General features: G+C 34.1%; 1 protein-coding gene across 5 annotated transcripts in view; it reads right to left on the bottom strand.

The window, feature by feature from the left end:
- The window catches only part of LOC145939328 (protein amalgam), a 296,331-nt gene that overhangs the window by 185,092 nt on the left and 91,001 nt on the right, over nucleotides 1–20,238 (bottom strand). The window contains exon 1 of one of the 5 annotated variants that reach the window (XM_083043564.1): nucleotides 5,344–8,704. The exons of the other annotated variants lie outside the window; for them this stretch is intronic. The gene's annotated coding sequence lies outside the window, so the exon portion shown is untranslated. Of the gene's footprint in view, nucleotides 1–5,343; nucleotides 8,705–20,238 lie in introns of those variants that run through there. 5 annotated transcript variants of the gene reach the window in all.

The raw sequence follows: 20,238 nt of genomic DNA on the forward strand, positions 1-20,238 counted from the left end.
TTGAAACTAGAATATTGTATTTTTTATTCACGCAGAAAATGAATTGTTGCCTTTAATTAACGCAAAAGCTAATAAAATAAATATTAGCGGAGAAAAATGACGCAATGTTGAAAATTTCGATTTTATTAACGTGACTTTTATTAGATATGAAGTAGTGATATAAATTTGCGTAATCTCGCGCATCTCTCAAGAGATATATGTAGCTTGTTGCGAACGTAATAGTATATCACTCATATGAATCGTACATTAATCTTCTTCGAAGTGGAAGGACCAATGTCACGCGCAGAGTTTCACAGGATGACGAACCGTTTCCCCGAAATATAGCATTTCCATTGATCAGCCAGCGTTCACTTTAGTAGAATTCAGATTCGCCGTCTTCGCATAGAGGCATTGTCTGGCTTGAGGCCCGTACGTCACTAATGGGGGTATGCACGACCCCAGATACCCCGACTGCATGACAAATGCACTAATCGGCCTTCAGTATAGAATCGTTATGCCCGCGCAAAGCTATGAGTGATTACTTTGACCCGACGATGGCGCCGCTTCGATGAATATTGAACGAAAGGCCGATTACATATTCCGTAGACGTTATCGTAATTTTACAGTGATGAGGGAAAGTAAGAACTTGGCTGAAGCCCCCGGATTTTCATATGCATCCGATGCGTCGCGCTTTAATTGAAAAATAAGAAACAAAATATGAAATGTATGTATATGAATTGCTGTTTTCTCTTGATAAGGAAAAATATGAAAAGCTTGTAAAATATGAGAATTTCTGTAATCTTTCGTTTTAAATCAGCATAAACATTGCAAAACGCGAAATAAATTTAGCAGATAACGTATTTCTCTCTCTCTCTCTCTCTCTCTCTCTCTCTCTCTCTCTCTCTCTCTCTCTCTTTCTCCAACATTTCCAATTTTTTTATTACTTGTGTAAAAACATTTTTTACATCGTCAACTCTCTATATATATTTTTTGCATTATTATCTCTCTCTCTCTCTTTCTTTCTCTCTTTTTCACTCTCACTCTCTTTTTATGATAGTGCATCTTTCGTGATGTTAAAAATTTATCAGAATCTTCTTGCTTATAAAATGCTATTTTTCTTCGTACGAGCTCTATTTGCGCATAAACCCTGTTTCTTGCGGAAGATTGGTGTACGTTCGTATCAGTCCACGAGCGAGATGCGAGTGTGATTAGGTAACGTTACTGCACCAATATGGAATCGAAATCGCACCAAGACCGGCAGCGCCGTGATACGTATATAATGAAATATGGTTATTGATACAAATTGCCGCGGATACATTTTAGTACATATTTGTCACACCGAGAAAATTATTGCGACACCGATATTATTGGTCCACTAAATCACTGTTTAAGGGGAAGGGGGGAGAATACGTTGGTAGAATAGATAAGTTTATCCAATGCAATTGCGATATGGGAACACTGATCGTAAAATCCGAGGTGTGAGAGAATAGTAAAATCCTTCGGCTTAAATCGAACGAAAAAATATGCCGTGGCGCCAAAGTAGCTTTCGAAAAAGTTTTTAAAGCTCGGCTTCTAGAACATGGGAAAGTTTCGAGGGCTATTCTTTTACGAAAATTTCGCACGTTCTAAATGTACTCGTGCGTATAAGCTTTAAATGGCCATATAAATATATAAAAATATAATATTTCTATATTCTATAAAAATATGAACAATAAAATCAATCACATCTGATAGATGTTATAAAGAACACAAGCTTACACATTTTTCTACTTATTTCTATATTATGTTTCTCTTTTAAATATATCTTTTATACACATATACACACAAATTAAAAAAATACTATGCAAATATTTTTATTCCTCTTTTATATTTATCTTATTACGACAGAAATTGAAGTTTTTATCAATGCGAATGAAACATGAGAGATTATTAAGAGATATTCTCTACATCTCAATTTCTTTTTGAAATTCTAAACAAATTTTTTCCCTGGCTTTTTTACACAATGCCATTATTTTTTATTTAAAAAATGTTTAACTTTGATATAATAATAAACTAATCTGTTTTATGAAATCTTATTAATGCTATACCATCAATATATGCATAGGTACATGTCACCAATATATGTATACACTCCAAATCAATAGTTAATTTTGCTCTTGCAGCTTGCAAATAACCGGAGATTCGCCAGCAATTTCAAAATGATTAAAACAAATAAAAGAATTAAAATATAAACTCAAAGGGTCAACCATTTTTTTTGTAGTTTAAACCAAATGTTAAATTAATTTTGCTTAACACGCTATTTTTCCCATTAAAAATCGTTGACGGTTCTAATTCCAACCAAGCTTAACTTTTATTTGTAGAACAATGAAGGAAGCAAATAGAAATTACTTCGTCAAAGTCGAACGATGACAAATGTCAGTTCTCGAGAAAGGGTTGGAAAACTCATTAAACGAGCCTGTCGGTTGATGACTCTCTATAGTATCATTATTATCGGGAGCATTCGAGTTAACTGCATTCGAGCATTCTAGGTGCCGACCTAGTCCGTAAGCTTAACTATTTCCTCCCCCTCCTTTTGTTTCCGGGGCATTTCCGTTCCCGGGGCACCCAACCTCCGCCCGCGCTTCCATCAATCATTTCAGTTTTGCGCAAGATTCGCCCATTATTCGAATCCCTGTCCTCCGTTTTCTTCCACTGCTTGCACCTTCCGTTCAGTCAAATCTTTTCCGCTATCTCGCAAAATCGAACCTTCAATACTTTCAACTTGTATCATTTAAAACTACACAAGAAAGTTTCTCACAATTTATGCTTTGTAATATTTTTCTTACGTGGAAACTGTATATGCATCACGGAATATTTTTACGAAATAAAAATGCAATTAATCTATATGTAAATCAAAAAGGAACGAACACGTACAAAATACTCCATGATAAAGCGATATTAATATATTATCAAGCAATAGCTAAAGATAAAGCTATATAGATAAAGATGCGGCTAGAATAATTATGAATATATTGTCAAATAATAATAAATTACATATAAGTAAATATATTTCGGCCATTGAAAAAACTGATTTTTTAAAAAACAAGGTGTGCCCTATCGCGAAGCTGGCGGTGATGCATTAAAGTTACTGTAATTTAATGCAGCGGAGATTATTTTTAGCGCTATTATTATGAAAAATGGAACGTGTTCTTTTTTCTATGACCGCGATTGCCCGCAGCGGCAATACACATATACGCCAACCGCGAAGAGTTGGAAATTTCATCGCAATTTGCCCGACCACGAAAACTGCAAAAAATATCGCATCGATATTCTTGCATATGAAGGGAGAATAGAAAGTATGCTTAGTAAAATCGATACTACTAATATCCTCGCATAATTGATAATGATTATGAATTAACAATTTAGATCTATGTTTTTTATGCCGATGTATAACATATTTCTATAGAAATGTCTTAGTCATATAAAGTTTGCAATAGGAAATATTTTAATTATTAATTACAGATTAATAAACTTTTAGATTTAATTGAACTCTACTATAGTGTTTTATTTTTCAAACGTGCGAAAACTTATTCAACTTTCGAAATTTTATTTAAACATTTTTATAACCATCAAATCATTGTTTATACAAACTCAATAACTTTACCGATGTAAAATATATTTGTTATTTTAAATAATAATAGACTTTTTTCTCTAGAATTTGCCGCTCTATAGAATTCTACAAAAAATTGTCATTCCATTTAAAAAAGTAAAGTTGAACTGTACATTTCTTTCATGTCTCTATCTACAACAAAACTATTGTCATCACACAACTTAAAACCGTAAAACCCTATATCTTCAATTTTTTTCTATGATTTAAAATAGCAGAGATTTTGGATGAACAAATTTAGTAGGTCATGTATATATAGCGTAAAAACAGACATTATGGATAAATCAATATAGATTCTCAAAGTTTCTTCTCAAAATAATGATTTTATTATAAGATTTAAATGAATAATGAAAAAAGAATAAAAAAGCTGTACAACTTTTAATATAATAATAATTATTTTTCTTTGCTTAAATATTATCATTTACCGTAATAAATTAATAGAACATTCTGCTATTCACCGTATTTGCGGTAATTTGATATATTCGTATATACGTAACTGGACCAAGTAAAGGCTCTCTCTAAAAAAATTTACGACGTAAATAGGCAATATAGGATTTTCATCCGTTTAATTTAGCCCTCACGTTTATTTCAATGAGCCTTCACTCCAGGAGTTCTAGGTAATGAGAGAGCAGTAAAGGCAGATTAAGAGATCCCCAAACTCTTCCCATTCTCGGAGCCAACATTCTTTTGTGACAAATCCATTAGGGACTTCGAAGAAATTGAGTTTGCGCCCGCGATTCATTATAACCTCATTTATAAATGAGAACTAACTGCTCGCCCAGAAAACTACGACAGCTCTTTTAATTATCGCGTTCTAACAATGCAGGTCCAATAAATCATTTGAAAACGAGATAAATCTCAATTATAAAAGAAATCGACAACTTTATTATAATCTTTATAAATACGTATTTAAGTATTTCAAATAATGCAAATACAGAAAATATTCATAAAATATTTTGTTCGTGCAAATGAGCAATATATATATATATATATATATATATATATATATATATATATTATCTCTAAAAAAATCTCGTAATAAATAAAAAAAAATATTAAATTTATTACAAACTATTTAAAAAAAATAATATTTCGAGATCTCTTTTATCTCTGAAAATACCACTCCCACTAATTCTTAAAATATTAAAATATTGATTGATAATATATGTGTTTTGTAATTTATTAATATTTAAGTATCTATGCAATCTTCGCAGAAATCGTAATTATTCGGAAAAGTATAATATTCCCTTAAAGAGGTAATATAATATGATCCCAAAACTCTCTCTTTATTAGTGTACGTACTCGAGGATACTTACGTACCTAATTTTATGTTAATATCATGTACATGTATGCTCATTACAACTTCGGCATAGTTAGTTTAGTTCGTGATTTAATATTACAAGTTTCTTCTTAAATTTCAGTTTAAAATTAGAAGAATCGCGAGAATTATCTATAAAATAAGTATTGCACATATTGTATACCAATTAATACAACATTTTTATAACAAGTTGTTTTCTTTTTTTTTTTTTAAGATTGTTAGGTTCTTATATATGAATCTTATATATGTAATGTATATTTTAAAAAAAGTAAAACTTAAATTTTAACTATGCTTTACTTAGAAATATTTAGTATTTTATTTAGTTTAAGACAGCTTCCTTTCTCTATACGGCTTCTTACAAAGCTAATCACTATTAAACTAATATAAATGTGAAACTTACGCCCAAGCAAGTCCGTCTCCTCTTCTCTTTGAAGTACACACGGTCTAGGAAATCGCCTTTCACGTAAAACACCGAGTGGAAAGACAATGGCACAAAATCAAGTGAATTCGGTGAATGAGAACGCAACCAAAAGGAGACAAACTCTTTTGAGAAGCACTCGCTACGAAATATCCAACCACTTCCGGCACAGCTTTCGCTCGACACTCTTAGATCTCACGAGAGCAATCGATCCTCGAGACGGCGGTTACGATCTCGAATCGCAACAACCCTCGAGATACACTCGAGAATGTTTAACAGTTCTTCGCATGGGGACACATGATATGACGTTTCGCGAGGACGATAGCGATTTATTAAAGGAATCTCGCTGCGCTTCCGAGCGTATAGCGACGGGCACTTTTGTCCTCATGCATATTTTATTTTCCTCCGCGATGTCGCGTACGATCCTTCTATTACGACGCGCAGCTGTCGCGTTGATCCAATTTCGATCTCAACTCGCGGAGAACTTTGTGCTCCGAGATGGGAAATTAATAGAACGCACCGTCAACACTTTTCCGCCGCAGCTTTTCGCGAACGCCGAAAGACGTGTAATCTGCGATGACGAAAAGAGAGAGCAACGTCAATATTGTCACAGTTAGTCGCGGATATCGTATATTATGATTTTATCTCGACGACTATCGACCGCGAAAAAAAGTGAAGTTTATTATCAATCATATTTTTTCATTCGATACACGCATTTTATTTTAAGATACGTAGCGCGCAATTCCGTCTTTAAGATGACTCGTTTTTTTCTCTCGAATCGTATTTCAACACTAATTACATGCAATTTCTATTTCAATTTTGCTAAATTTGCGATATTCTTCGCCTAATTGCTCCGTGACGTTTCTCATATATCATATACGTTTCGCACTCGTATAATGCTGATTTAAGTACAGCACGCCCCGTAATTTTATCTCGACGTATCTCCGATCTCTCAAGAAGCGGATAATTACGTTGATAAAACACGCGATAAAAGTTCGAAGGAATATTTCAAACAACAAGGAATCACGAATGCACTTTATGGGGAAATTTCATGTCTCTGAACGGCATTCCAGCGAGATAAGAGCATCAACACTATTATTGTTAATATTTTCGCGTTTCACACAACACTTTAACCACTCGAAAATTACGGTTGTGCACAGTGGAGGGCCGATCAAATGGTCAGTCGGAGCTTTATCCGTACAAGTACTTTCCGCCGGCACTTCGCGTAATCGTTTTCAAGAGCACGCCTCGTCTGGTCACGTAAAGGAGCAGAGCACGACGAATTACTATTGCTGCAAACGTGTTATTACAGTTCATGTGTGTTTTTCTACAAGGATATCATCATACATTTGCGACAAATAACGGTGTTGTTCTCGAAATTTCTTTTTAACACTTCAATGGTTTCGAGAAAATACTTGCAATAATTAAAAATGATTTAAATGAAGTTTTCAACACGTCACAAGGGGCTTTCCACGAATTTTATGCCCAGTCATTCACGAGACACGCGTTCATTCACGATATATTACGCGTCATTCGAGGAAAATTATTTTCTTTTTTTTCTTCTCGCGAATTATTAGCATCTCGGCGACGTCGAACGATTCCTTTTGCTTCACCGCACTTTCCTATGACTTTGCGTGGCACGAATTATGCCTGCTCTGGCGACGAAAGATACTCAAGAATTCACACGCGGAATAATGTGGCGGTGTCTGAGAAGTTTCATTTTTTTGGAAATAGATTGAATTGTTACTCTGAGGCGTTTATAACTTATAACAGGAGTTAACTCAATGATCATTTAAATATTGACATTAATATGGTTCGAATTTCATCTGATTATGTACGTGATTTCTCTGATGTTAGGTTTGCCACTGTTGCGCGAATTTTATCATTTCTTATACAAAATTTATTATGTATTTAGACGCTTCTTTCTCCCTTTAATTATAGAAATCTTATGAGAGGAACTGCACAATTTATATATTTGCAACGCGTTTTGCTTCTTTCATAAAATTGTAATTTAATTTTGTCGACAATTTGATCGACAAGCGACTATGAAAAAAAACAAAAATGTTAATTTATATAGAGTTATGACAGTGAGCTACTTTTTTCAAATAAATTTACTGATGAATCTCCGCATTCAAGTGCCGCTGAGAATCAAAAGGTTTGTGCTCGTATTAAGCTCAGGGCTATTAAAGAGAGCCCGAAGCCGAAGCTTTAATGTAAATTTCTGCTGACATATTTACGCACTGTCGTAGAAATATTTTCGTTGAATATTATATTAAACATAGCTTGTGACAGTTTCAATACAAGATTCGATTTTATATTCAAGATCCTCTCGATTTCAGTGAGCCATTCAAAACGTATTCGTTCCCAAAATCACATAAGTTTTATCACATTCAAAACGCGGAATACCACTCGATTACTTCAGATATGTCAAATATATATTCTCACTCGAGTTTTGATGAAATTTTTTAAATACCAATGACACTACAATGTTTCGCTCGTCATACTCCGTGTGACTATTTTTTTTATATACACAAACAAGAGACTCGCAACGCTTTAATCCGGATTTCACTGAACGCGTTTTATGACACATTCACTGCAAGTATCATCTCACTGCCGCAGAATCCCAGGATTTATTTTAAATCATTCGAGCATCTCGAGCACGTTTTAGACAACAGTTCTCCACGTGAAACAAATTTTACGTAAAATTCTTCACAATTTCTCCGCAAATTGCGCAATTTTTCTTCCTTTTCACTGGAAGAAATGCAGTATGAACTAGCAGTTATCGACAATCCAAGCGTTCCCTCTCTGGTATACGTGGACCAGATCACCTGTGATTCCGCAGAAAATCCCCGCATTCCCGCGAATACATTCCGTTTCTGATAGCACTCAAATTCAACGAAACAAATTGCTCGACAAATAGCGCTAAATAACGTTCCCCTGTTTCGAGTTAATAGACTGAATGCAAAGCGAGTTCGAGGAAGAATTTATTTTCTGATTATTTACACACGCAGATTATTTGTTGAGAGCGCAGGATCTCTCAGCGATCGACATGTCCGCGATTGATCGTTCACTCGCCCATTGATCGCCCATGATTTATTTCCACGTGTGTAACTTTTTCTTCTCATTAAGACGCACTTTCATAATTCTCTTCGAGAACTTTGACAGATCGACGTTCTACGACGATCACCGTACGAGATTTTTAATCGCGCCGGTCGAACAATCTATCGCGACCACAGGGATGAAATTGATAAATTTCGTCAAGAATAAAACATAATCTCGATTTTTTCCCTCGAAAAGTGATCTCACCTTAGCGGCGGATGCGCGCGCGAAACCACCACGAGTGATGCTGAGGTCGAACTGGAGCCTCCGACGCGGCGCTAGCGTCGCTACGAGCGAGGGGTAAACCAAAATCACCCTCCTCCGTGCCGCGACGTCCACCCCCGAGAAGGAGGGTGGCAGCAGTGGCGGAGGAAAAGCTAAGTCGCCCGGAGTTTGAGGTGCGAATCACGTGGGAAAATGGGGGATTTCTTTTAAAAAAGAACAAAAATGTAATGCGATTGCCATTGTCCGTTAATCCTACTTATATTCCACTGCAAATTAGTACGAAACAAGCTTTGCGAACATTTCGTGATAATCTTTTACTGTATGAGTGTCTTTAAATCTTTTAGGCAACTGAAAAATGTAGCTGATGCATTTGAGGAGATATTACAAGTAAATATAAAGTAGAGAAACTCTCTCTTTTCGTTAAATTGCTCTTCAAACAAAAAAGAAGATGTTTATTAGATTGTATAAAATAAACAAGCCTAAAATTGATAGATGCAATACATTTAAATATATCGTTGCGCACCAGAGAAATTTATTTAGGCAAAATAAAAATATATAGAGTTCTCAGCTTCGTATAATTTCGATAAAATATATATCCAAAGCAACATTAATGATTGTACGTAGAAAATTTTCAAAGAAAAATAAATTAATAAATAAATATCTGCAAAACCGACTACAAAATCACTTGCATATCCCAGTTATCTCGCCAGGAATATCTTTTGTCATACTTGTTATTGAGCATTTATGAAGCGAACAGTTTCGATTGTGACATTTGTATCGACGTAATGGCTCACTCGTGACGTGATATGTCAATTATGCTTATATATGATATAATGCGCGCAACACAGTGCTCACCGTGGATGGTAACGTACACTCCTGATTCACCTCCGTTTGTTACACATCGCGATGTAACGTGTCAGAAGTGTCTATTGATCTCAGTGATGTCGAATGCATAGAACGGTCTAATGCGTTAGCCGTATCGAATGGTCGATGCGCCGGCAATAGATCATCCGACGGGCAGCTGAGATTTCGGAAATTACCTATTCGATATCGCGGCGCCACGATTTGCAAAAACGGCAACCGACGTTGACTGATGCGCGAATGACTGGAAAACTCGATTTTGCGGAAAAAAAGAAACGCAAAAAAAAAAAGAAACGACGCGCACGCCACCGGAACTTCCGTTTATTTCGCGGTAGGCGAATTTTCGAATTGCACGAAACAAATGCAGGATTCAATCGGCCTCATACCATGGCAGGGAACAGATATATATGCTTGCGTACGAGAAAATAAAAAGAGCACGATCGTTTTGGATCACGTCTTTCCTGTACAATGTTCAAAACGGAAGAAAGCGGCATCCTCCCGTTTCTTTCGCGAATACGCAGCATACGCTTGTCATATGAAACCCCATTTTTTTTTATCTCCAGTAAATTATAATAGCCACTTTTCTCACGCGTTATGCCACCGCCACTAAAATTTACATTCGAGATATTCAAATGGCGTATTTAGTATGTGAAGTATGCTTACTTTGCAAAAATATATCATGCAAAATAAAAGCTAATATATCATACATCATGCATTTATGCGAGTGTAATTACGAGCACAATTGAATTGAAATTCTCGAAATAGCATGTATTTATTTTCAACCAGATCAGTTCTGTAAAATGAAATTTCAGAAAAATGTAATAAACTTTAAAGTGGAATTTTATAGATACAAATATATATTTAATATTTTCAAATATTTCAAACAATTATATGGAGATAATAATGTACATATATATGCATTAAAAGTCAAGCTATGAAAAATAGTAAGTCACTTTTTATTATCAAAATATAATTTGCAAATACTTTAATTTTGACTACAATTTGAAATATTTCTAAATATTTTGTTATTTGCTTTCTAATCATTATGGCAAATTTAAACATAAATAGATAATATTATATACAAACAGTTGTACAGGAATATTATTTGAACGCATGGCAACAACGGTGTTGTATAAAAATAAATGTTTGTTTCCATTCTCACTTCAAATGCAGCGTTAAAATTGTTTGTCATAAAATCAAACTCTGTATGCGATTACGATAAATATACTACGTAAAATCGCAAAATCTACAGATTATCGTACAATTTTTGCAAGTGACAAAAAACAAAATGCGTATCAAAAGTCCCTCCAGTTTATCGTTTTATAATGTAAAGCGTTCGGGGTTTATCGTGGAGTCTTGAAGCTTCTTAAGACTCCAGGTCCTGACCGCAAAAGCATAAGTAAGGTAAAACTAAACCAACTTTAGCGCCGTCGAGTTCAAGTTAAAATTAAAGTTTAAAGACTTATAACTTCCTAACGTGCTGCTCCCTGATCTTGGGAACGAGGATAGTTAACTCAATAGGTCTCATCTTCCATACACATACACACCTATGCATGCCCACACGCAAACGCCTCAGCGCTAGCATTTTCAATAACTATGATACTTTCGAGCTCGGTTTTGACACGACGCTTGCATAATACTCTTAAAACTTTCGTGTCTTCTTTCATTTCTCGCCACGCGACCTTAACTCATGATCAAACAGCAAACCAGAGAAGAATCTTATAATTAAGACACCTTTCTTACAATTTTAAATCAATTCAAAATCAAAATTTTAATAATCAATAAAATAAATGATATAAATTAATCCTGCTCAAGTTTTTATCCGCGAGTAAAATGCTTTCATACAATAGGATTATAATGGAAACAGAATTGTCTCTTATATATATTTTGCTATTTTTTTCTGTATAATAGTATAATCTTTATTTTTCTGTGTGAGTAATAAATTTTTAGTTGTAAAAATAACTTATAAGATTAAACATTTTTCCGTCTTGTTACTTATAATCACAAGACATAAAATCAAAACGTTTTTCGCAGTAGTTGTTATTTGTAGTAGTTTATATAACTGATAAATTCGAAAGTATTACTGTAACCTTACAGAGCAATTTTATACGTATTATATACGTGTATAGAGAGAAAGACAATAACAAGTTACAGGATTTTATTTATAATAACGAATATTATTTTTATACCAAAATATAGTTCACATGGAAAAATAAAAGCCATATTTATGGAAAACGATTCATATACTACATCGAGTGCATCAAATAGCCCAGGCTGCAGGCTTTTATTTCGGAAAACTTATTTCGCCACTCCATACTATTGTATGCCTGTTCAATTATTTTTACTTTCGATTGGTATTTTTTGATTTATATATTTTTTGGCTTTTTCATTGTGTATGCGCATGTATCGTATTAATATATATAAAAGTCAATATAACAAAATCGATATATTAAAAATATAAATTTTACTGATATATAAAATTTGTTTTTGTGATCTTTTTATAAACTATTTATAAAAATAAATAGCAGATATATTTTTAATTATTTTAAAAATGTTTCTTCAACATAATAAAAACTTAAGTTTAGAAATGCATTAATTTAGATTATTGATTCATAAAAAAATACATATACAAAACGTAATGTAATTTGTATATATATAATAAATAGCACACAATAACAACAATGATAACTGATAATAAAATAATCATGAATAAACGGTGTACTAATTATACAGTATGCTTTTTAACACTGTATATGCTGTTTAATATTATAATGTACTCTATAATTATGTAATACTTTAATATAAATCTAATACTTTAATATTATTTGAATTTATTCAATTCTATTTAAAATTGTCATTTTTTTTTCTTTCTATGACATGGAGTATAACTAAAAAAAAATAAATTATATATTTTATTCTTTATCAGTCATTTAAAGCGTAACATGGACTATATTAAATGCTGGCACATAGTTAGAAATTAATCAGAGTGAAAAAGAATACGATTGACATCTGAATTCTGAAATTATTATGTCAGGAAACAAAACAGGTGCCGCCCGTATCATCGTGTGTGGTTCTCTAAGATAAAAACGATCACCAACAATAACCGCGACATATACCAATATCCATTTATCTCCGTCTCCCTTTTTACTCATAGCGAGGGATTATATCTTCTGATAATGTTAAAGGTTATTAATCGTCATATTTCCACGCCTTCACCTTTTATTACGTCGACGTGTCGTTTGTCCGTTTCCTCACAAAAATCCGAATTGATTGCTCAGCAATTTACATTTTACTAAGAATACTTACACTTTCATATATATAATTAAAATTGATTGTTAAAATATTTTTAATGATCAACAACGATTGGAAATTTATTCTCAAAATCTGATAGTCAAATTAAGAAATGTACAAAGCTAACAATAAAAAATATAAATATTTGAAAACCATAGTTCAGATTCGTGTTCTTAAATAGGTAAAATGCAACAAGTTCTGCATTGTATATATATCATGAACTTTCTTTCAGCTATTATAAATTCTTTAACAAATTTGAAATTAATATTTCTCTAGCAAGAGTTTAATAGTAGAAAAATTATCTTTTTAAAGAGAATAATTTATTTATAATAAATTATTTGTTATTATTATAAGTTACAATTGCACTAATGCATATTTGTAATTATCGTTTAACATAGATAATTATTATTGAGAAATTAAATTAACGTAAAGAAATGACTAATTTAATCAATTTTCTTATACGCGCTACGCCAAATATTTACTCGTAAAACTGGATGGTAATGGAATGAGACGGTAACGCTATTTTTATACGGATAACCGAAAGTTATAAGCTTCCAGAACAATAATTAAGTTTCTTCGGCCCCTACCGAGATATCTGGATAACGTCCAGTTATACTAACGCGCTAAAATGCGTCTCTTTCTTACGAACAGATGTGCAGAATTCTCCAGTAGCAATCAAAACTCTATCTCACGATCGATAGTTTATGACTTTCTGTATGTTATGGCACGCTCCGAAGGAAACTTTATGACGGTTCCCGGGACGAACAGAAATTATCTGCGGTGAGAGGCTCTACTACTATCCCGTCGCTCTTCTACCAACGTGAAAAAGGAACATTCGAAGAAAGTGCTGAGACGTCGATTAATTCTTATTGTCAGGGTCAGGCAATTCCGGAGAAAAATATAACATGTCCGAGCGAACGTCTGGTCAGTGACTATTGGAAATCTGGCTATCAGCCCCACTTGAAAGAGACTGCGGCTGACTAGACATCGACTTTGACCACTGCTACGATCTGACCATTTTCGTACAAAGCGATCGTTAGAACAAGTGCTCGATTTGCTTTTTCGTACCAAAAAAATTTGAACAGACTTTATAACGGACATCTTTAATTGTCTAATTTATTGGCATCTTATACCAAAAATAAACTGTATATGTAATCATTAGATATTCTTATTTTCTCCGGCTTTTTCGAACACGTATTTCTATTATTTTATTTGAAATTAGAATAAGAAAACATTTCACCCCATTTATTATTCATGATTTACAATATGCGGTTTAACAAATAAAGCTATAATAAATAGTGTTTTCATATTTTGCATATAAATATATGATAACACTATATATTCTTTTTTTTTTTTAATAAATTCCCACTTTTTCTCGCAACATACCCATCCATTTCATAATTCTCTCCCCCCGTTTCAATTAGCACAAACATCTCTAAACATATAATAAAAATTAGATATTGAGAATATCGAGTAGAATACTTATAGTTAATGAAATATTAATGTTTTTTGTAGAAACCTAAAATAATTAAATTTTTGATACTTGATAAATATAATAATTGGCATGAATAAAATATCTATTGCAATAAATAATATGTGTGTAATTCCTGTGTACTTTCAATACATAGAACACTATGCAAGGTGATTAATGAATGCAATATTATACATATATTTGTAAATTGTGTAGCAACAGAAACTGAAAAAAATTAATTCTTTTAGCAAAATTATTATTATATGTAGTAAAGTAAACGCGTGAGCGGGGGAGGGGCTCCGCCCCTCCCCCTGAACCCCCAACCCACAGTACATTCACAGTACAGTATATTCAATGTATATGGTGTCACAAATATTGGTTTTATTTAGTAAACTTTTTTTTGTTAATAACTTTTTATTAAACAACAAGCGACGGCTAAAATTTGTTGGAGGTTACTCAGGCCTATGACCTTGACAACATATGTCAAGGTCAAGGTGATTGGGGCTGGGTCCGTTATTATGCATATTTACCAAAATTATGTGTATATTATTATATTATTTTTCACAAACACTGCGATTTACGTAATTTATACTGTAAATCGTAGCTTTATATGAATATTATATGAAAAAAATTTATCGTAGCTTTATATAAATATTATGATAATAAATGACAAACCAGGAATTACAAACTTGTACGACGCGATCGACTCGTTGTCGTATCAAAGCTCTTAAGGAGTAGAGGGTGATTTTGGATTGAGCAAATTAATTAAGATGATACTGTCCCAGATCAAACCACCCCTTTTCGCACTCCAAACCGCCGGTCTACGAGAGCATTCCATGCATAGCTTGCGGCTACATCTCAGACTGCTACATCACCGAATCCGTACCGTGCACAGTCTTGTATCCTTTAGCGAACCCTAGTCAACCGTTTCCTCGTGGTACCGGTGCTATAAACGGTACATCCGTTCTATGCTACTCTCTCTCTCTCTCTCTCTCTCTCTCTCTCTCTCTCTCTCTCTCTCTCTCTCTCTCTCTCTCTCTCTCTCTTTTCTCTCTTTGAGATTAAGTTGGGAAATTGGACCAAATCTCATCGTCGGCAATGACGCGAAAAGGCCTCTATCTATTTCACTCGGACACACGTATTTTCGTCACGTGCCGACAACATCCCACGAGAACGAGCGAACCAAAGGCTTCAGGATGTTGGAACAAGATTAAAATTTCAGAATAAAACATGCTATAGAATGCTGGGAATGTGATAATAAAACGTCACTATTTGTCTTATTTAATGACTGTAATTAGTTAGTTACTGAGAAGAGCTAACATTCATTTAAATTTAAAAATTATTTCCATTTGTTTTGAATATATTCTTTTGAAATATATATATGTCTTGAAATAAACAAATTATATAAACAACATTTGTACAAAATTGTATTGCAAATCGTTGTGCTTTATAAAGCGTGTCGATATTCGGTTTCGATTCGATCATATACGATTCCATTTCGTGTGGTTTAATGAGTTGGGAAACTGATTACCGAATTTATAATGCAGTACCTCTCGTTACGAAATTCCTCGGGGGAAATGTTATATTTCTTATTTATAGACGATATATGTATAATTACTCATAATTAATGCAGCTTTATCCAATTTCCCGAACATAAAGTATATTAATTCTATCTAAATTTACTGAACATACATTATTAGTGCTAATTGCAAAATGAGCCGAAATATTGCGGTACGATAACGTGAATGGAATGTAATTACATTCGTAAATTTATAAAATCTATTTCTGATCCATGCACTTGAATAGCCGGAAAACGTGTAGACGCGAAGCAAAAAAGGAAAAAGAAGAGAAAGGCGAATGAAGAAATTCGGTAAGATGAAATTCCCGACGGGGGAGGTCCCGATCGTAGGAGATTTTAATTGGCATAATTAGACCGACGCGAATAATTAGCACTCGAACGATCGAGGGCTTAATGGCGAGCCGGGAATATGGTCTTTTCACAACTCGAGGCTGCATTATAGAACACTTTGGATAGCTGCGCCCTTGGCGCCTTGGCGCAAATGACAAACTTTTAATCCTGTTAATTGCCGTTTAACTTGCTCGTAAATGCGACATGGCCGGGTGGAGTTAAAAATGTCTTCATAAATCATATAAAAATGTTAGCTGTTTTTTTTCGCGTTATATTATATTAACGTTAAATTTTCATAATTGAAGAACATAAAGCTAAAATATGAATACCCAGCTACAATTGTTTCTCTCAGCCACTTATCAATAATAGTTCCTTTTAAATAATATTTTCCTTTGTATAAAATTTTTTGAAATATTATTATATAAAGGGAAATTAAATATCTCATGGATAAATGGTTCGAAAAAAATCTTACGCGCCGTTAACACGCAACAACTTTTGTGTCGTATAATTTATTCAACACGCGATATTTATCTGACGTATTTTTTTATATCGAAACAATGAATTGTAGTATAATAGAGCCAAGGCAATTCGCAACTTGCGCCATTGTCCTAACTTCTGCATAAATGAAGCAATAAGCACAGCGTTCCACAGACTAAGAAACGTCTTACTGTAACTGCGTGCATTGCTATGTTGTTACGCGCTGAATGCTCACCGAAGAGAAATATAACAGTTGTATAACTGTATAATAAGCCTATTGTTTAAAGTATGTAACTATAATTAAGTTTCGAGTTAAAGGCCATTCTTTATCCCACATCATAGTCGTTATATGTTATTGTAAATGACTTGACTTACAACAATAATACACCGTGATAATCAATACGAGGAAATGTAATAATATATTCTCTCAAAAGATCTAAAAAAAGATTATATTTAAATATAAAATGGAATAATATCATATCAATTATAAAAGTATAAAAATTGTATTTAGGAGATTTATATTTGAAGAAAAAAAAATCTTTTTGTAATAATATAAACCGTAAGTAAAAATTAATAGTATGTGCACACCTCTTATCGAGAGGTCCCTGATCCAATCGAGGAAGCTATCAAGAGTAGTGATTAAAATAGAGAGTAAGTGCTTGGTCTGCAAAAAGGGTTTGAAGGTAGTCTGAATGGTCGTCGGTGGGGGTCTCGTTTCGGGCTTGGGGAAACGTAGATAACACTTCTTACCCAAGGGACTTCCCGCGACCCCAATCTCAAGTCAGATATTGTTCCGAGCTTTGAAAGCTCAAAAGAACTTGTGAAAAGGCATTTCGTCCCGATTCGATGTATTATACCAGGCTCATACGTATTGTACTCTCCGATCTCTCCCTCGGAGGCTTTGGGGAAAAAGGAAAAATATCTCACTTCTCGCGCCTCAAGACAGACGCCGTTTGTAATTTATAGCAGTTTTCTTGGGAAATCAAAAAAATGCTCTATCGATTTCGGTATTCATCGACTAAACCGATCGAAAACTCGACGAAACTATAAATATCACATTTAATAACAATTTTAAAAGGACATTTAGAAGGAGGATTTTAAAAACACATTTAGAAAGCAATTGTATTATATTATACAATCGATGAATGACTACAGAAAGTATCAAAAAAGATTATAAAAATATTTTATAAATTATATTATGTGTAGGTATTACAAGAAAAATATAAAAAACTAATCAACAACAATTAATTGTTTTACTTATTTATATCAATATTTGTTTTGCAATCTTAAAAATACTTTGTAGTGTAAAAATAAATTTGAATTTAATTATTTGTGCGTGTGAACATCTATTAGTTTTTATAGCCTAACATAGAGTCTATTAATTTCTAAATCTGTTTTAAATGCCACATTGATCTCACTAAAAAATGTTCACCAACATTCTCAAGAGCAATTGATGAGATCTAAATTGATGTTTCAAACCGTCGTCCTAGATTAATCCTTCGAAATCTAACGAAGGAGCAATTCCTTTAATCCGGCTCACCGCGAAACGAGAGTGTCTCAGCCACTTTCAGCCCTAGTGCGATCATCAAATAACGCTTCAGAGATTAAACGAAGATCGGATGTTCGAGAGCGATCATTAAGATAATTCGTCACAGACCCCCCGTATCTCCGCGATCCCTCCCTTCCTCCCTCCTTCTACCGAGAGGAAGGAGCTCGTGAGACGGTCCATAAGGAATAGTCGAATGGGACACGAGTTCTACCCGTGCAACGCGATAAATAAATCTCGAAAGCTGCACCGACAGAGTCGGCTGCCGACTGCACATATATAGATACTGCTTTCATCCCCTTTAGCGAACGCGCCGTATCGTGGACGGGGGCAAAGTTGGTTCTGTATGTTCTTCACGGTTGCACCGCTCACTCGGAAGGATTTAGAGGCGGGAGTGTAACTGCGCGATACATCTCCCGCTTCGGGGACGAAAGAGGGGTGAAAAGAGGACGCGGTAAGGGTAAGAGGGTCGAAGGGAAGCGTGCACGGCAACACGAAGAGGAATCGCACCCAAGGTCCCTGACAGCATAGTTACAGAATAAGTGACAAGTTTGTGTACTGCTCGCGGATCGTTGGATCACTTATGCATGGTAGACCGGTCCAAATTGCTTTGCGGGAGCGCCAGCCTGGAACCGGAAGTTACTGTGTCTCTTAACGTGCCGGGATTTATACCGACAGATAAACTCGGTAGGATTGAGCCCGGCAGCTCATCCCTCTTTGAGCGGACTTTGGATACCTTAAGTCTCGTAACGGGAGAGTAAGTTTCGCTCAAGGCGACACTTTCGATCTTCGCCGTGCTGGATTTTTCAACGGCGCGCGATATTGCAATCCTGGCGACAGGTAGGAATAAAAGAGATGGGTTTATAAGATTTCGTATCGCGAAGAGAAAAAGAAGTGACAGAGAACGTATCGCTTGTCAAATAGTCAATTATTATATATCTATTTGACGAAGAAAAGGTTTAGCTGAGACATGAGATTATCTACGGGACTGATCAAATTTTTATTAAATTATATACAAAATGTACTGAGAAAATAAAATAAATTTTGACAAAGAATGTGTGTGAGAATAAAACGCGAAATTATGCATATAATATATTTCGTTAACTATTTTAAAGTGAGCCAAGCAAAATAAATATGTGCGCTAGTATTTAAACATTTTGTAAGTGCGAGCCACATACATACAACATCGAGCTTATTTACTGAATAAATAATTTTATAATACTTATGAGCAAAAAGCACAAAAATAAAGGAACTTTTGTTACGGTAGAAACATATATATATATAGCGCACACCGAGCGACTTCCAAAAAATGCTCTTCAAAAAGTATTACGGGCAAAGTAAAATACCTCGAATCTCAAAATATAGTATCGTGAGAGAGTTTCAAAATCACTACTTTCGAACAATCAAAACTTCGCGTCCTTTCCGTGCAATATTTATATCTCGCGAAAGGCTCAAGGGCGTGGTTTAAGTTTTATATGACCCGAAGGAACCAAACTAAAGTTTCTTCCATACATTTTCAGCGTGAACTCGCACTTTTCTTTCCAAAAACTTATCCTCCACGCTGCATTTCAATAGCAAAGCGGCTTATTTAAAGAAGTATTATGATCAAACTCATCACATATAATGTATTATAACATTTTTATCTAACATCATATATAATAATCCATAATATTTAATCATAAAAATAAAATTTACCTAGTTATAATTTCATCATCTTTTATTTGTAATTTCTAATATGTTCTGCTAATTTCATTCTGACGTTGATTTGGTTTGCCATTCTTTTCCACATGCGTCTTCTGTCTAAATGTTTGTTTATTCGTTATAACGTAGTAATAATGTAATACAGGAACAATATAGAAAGCTGTTTTGTTTACAATCACAATGTGCAACGTGCATTTAATAAACATGAGACATTTATTCGATTTCTCACAATCTCTTTCTCGGGATTTCTCTCTATTTCGCGTGGAGAGAAAGATTTATGCTGGCGCAAAATATTAA

Source organism: Prenolepis imparis, unplaced genomic scaffold, assembly GCF_030444845.1.
Source record: "Prenolepis imparis isolate NDT839.2.m4 unplaced genomic scaffold, iyPreImpa1.0 SCAF_8, whole genome shotgun sequence".
NCBI lineage: Eukaryota > Metazoa > Arthropoda > Insecta > Hymenoptera > Formicidae > Prenolepis > Prenolepis imparis.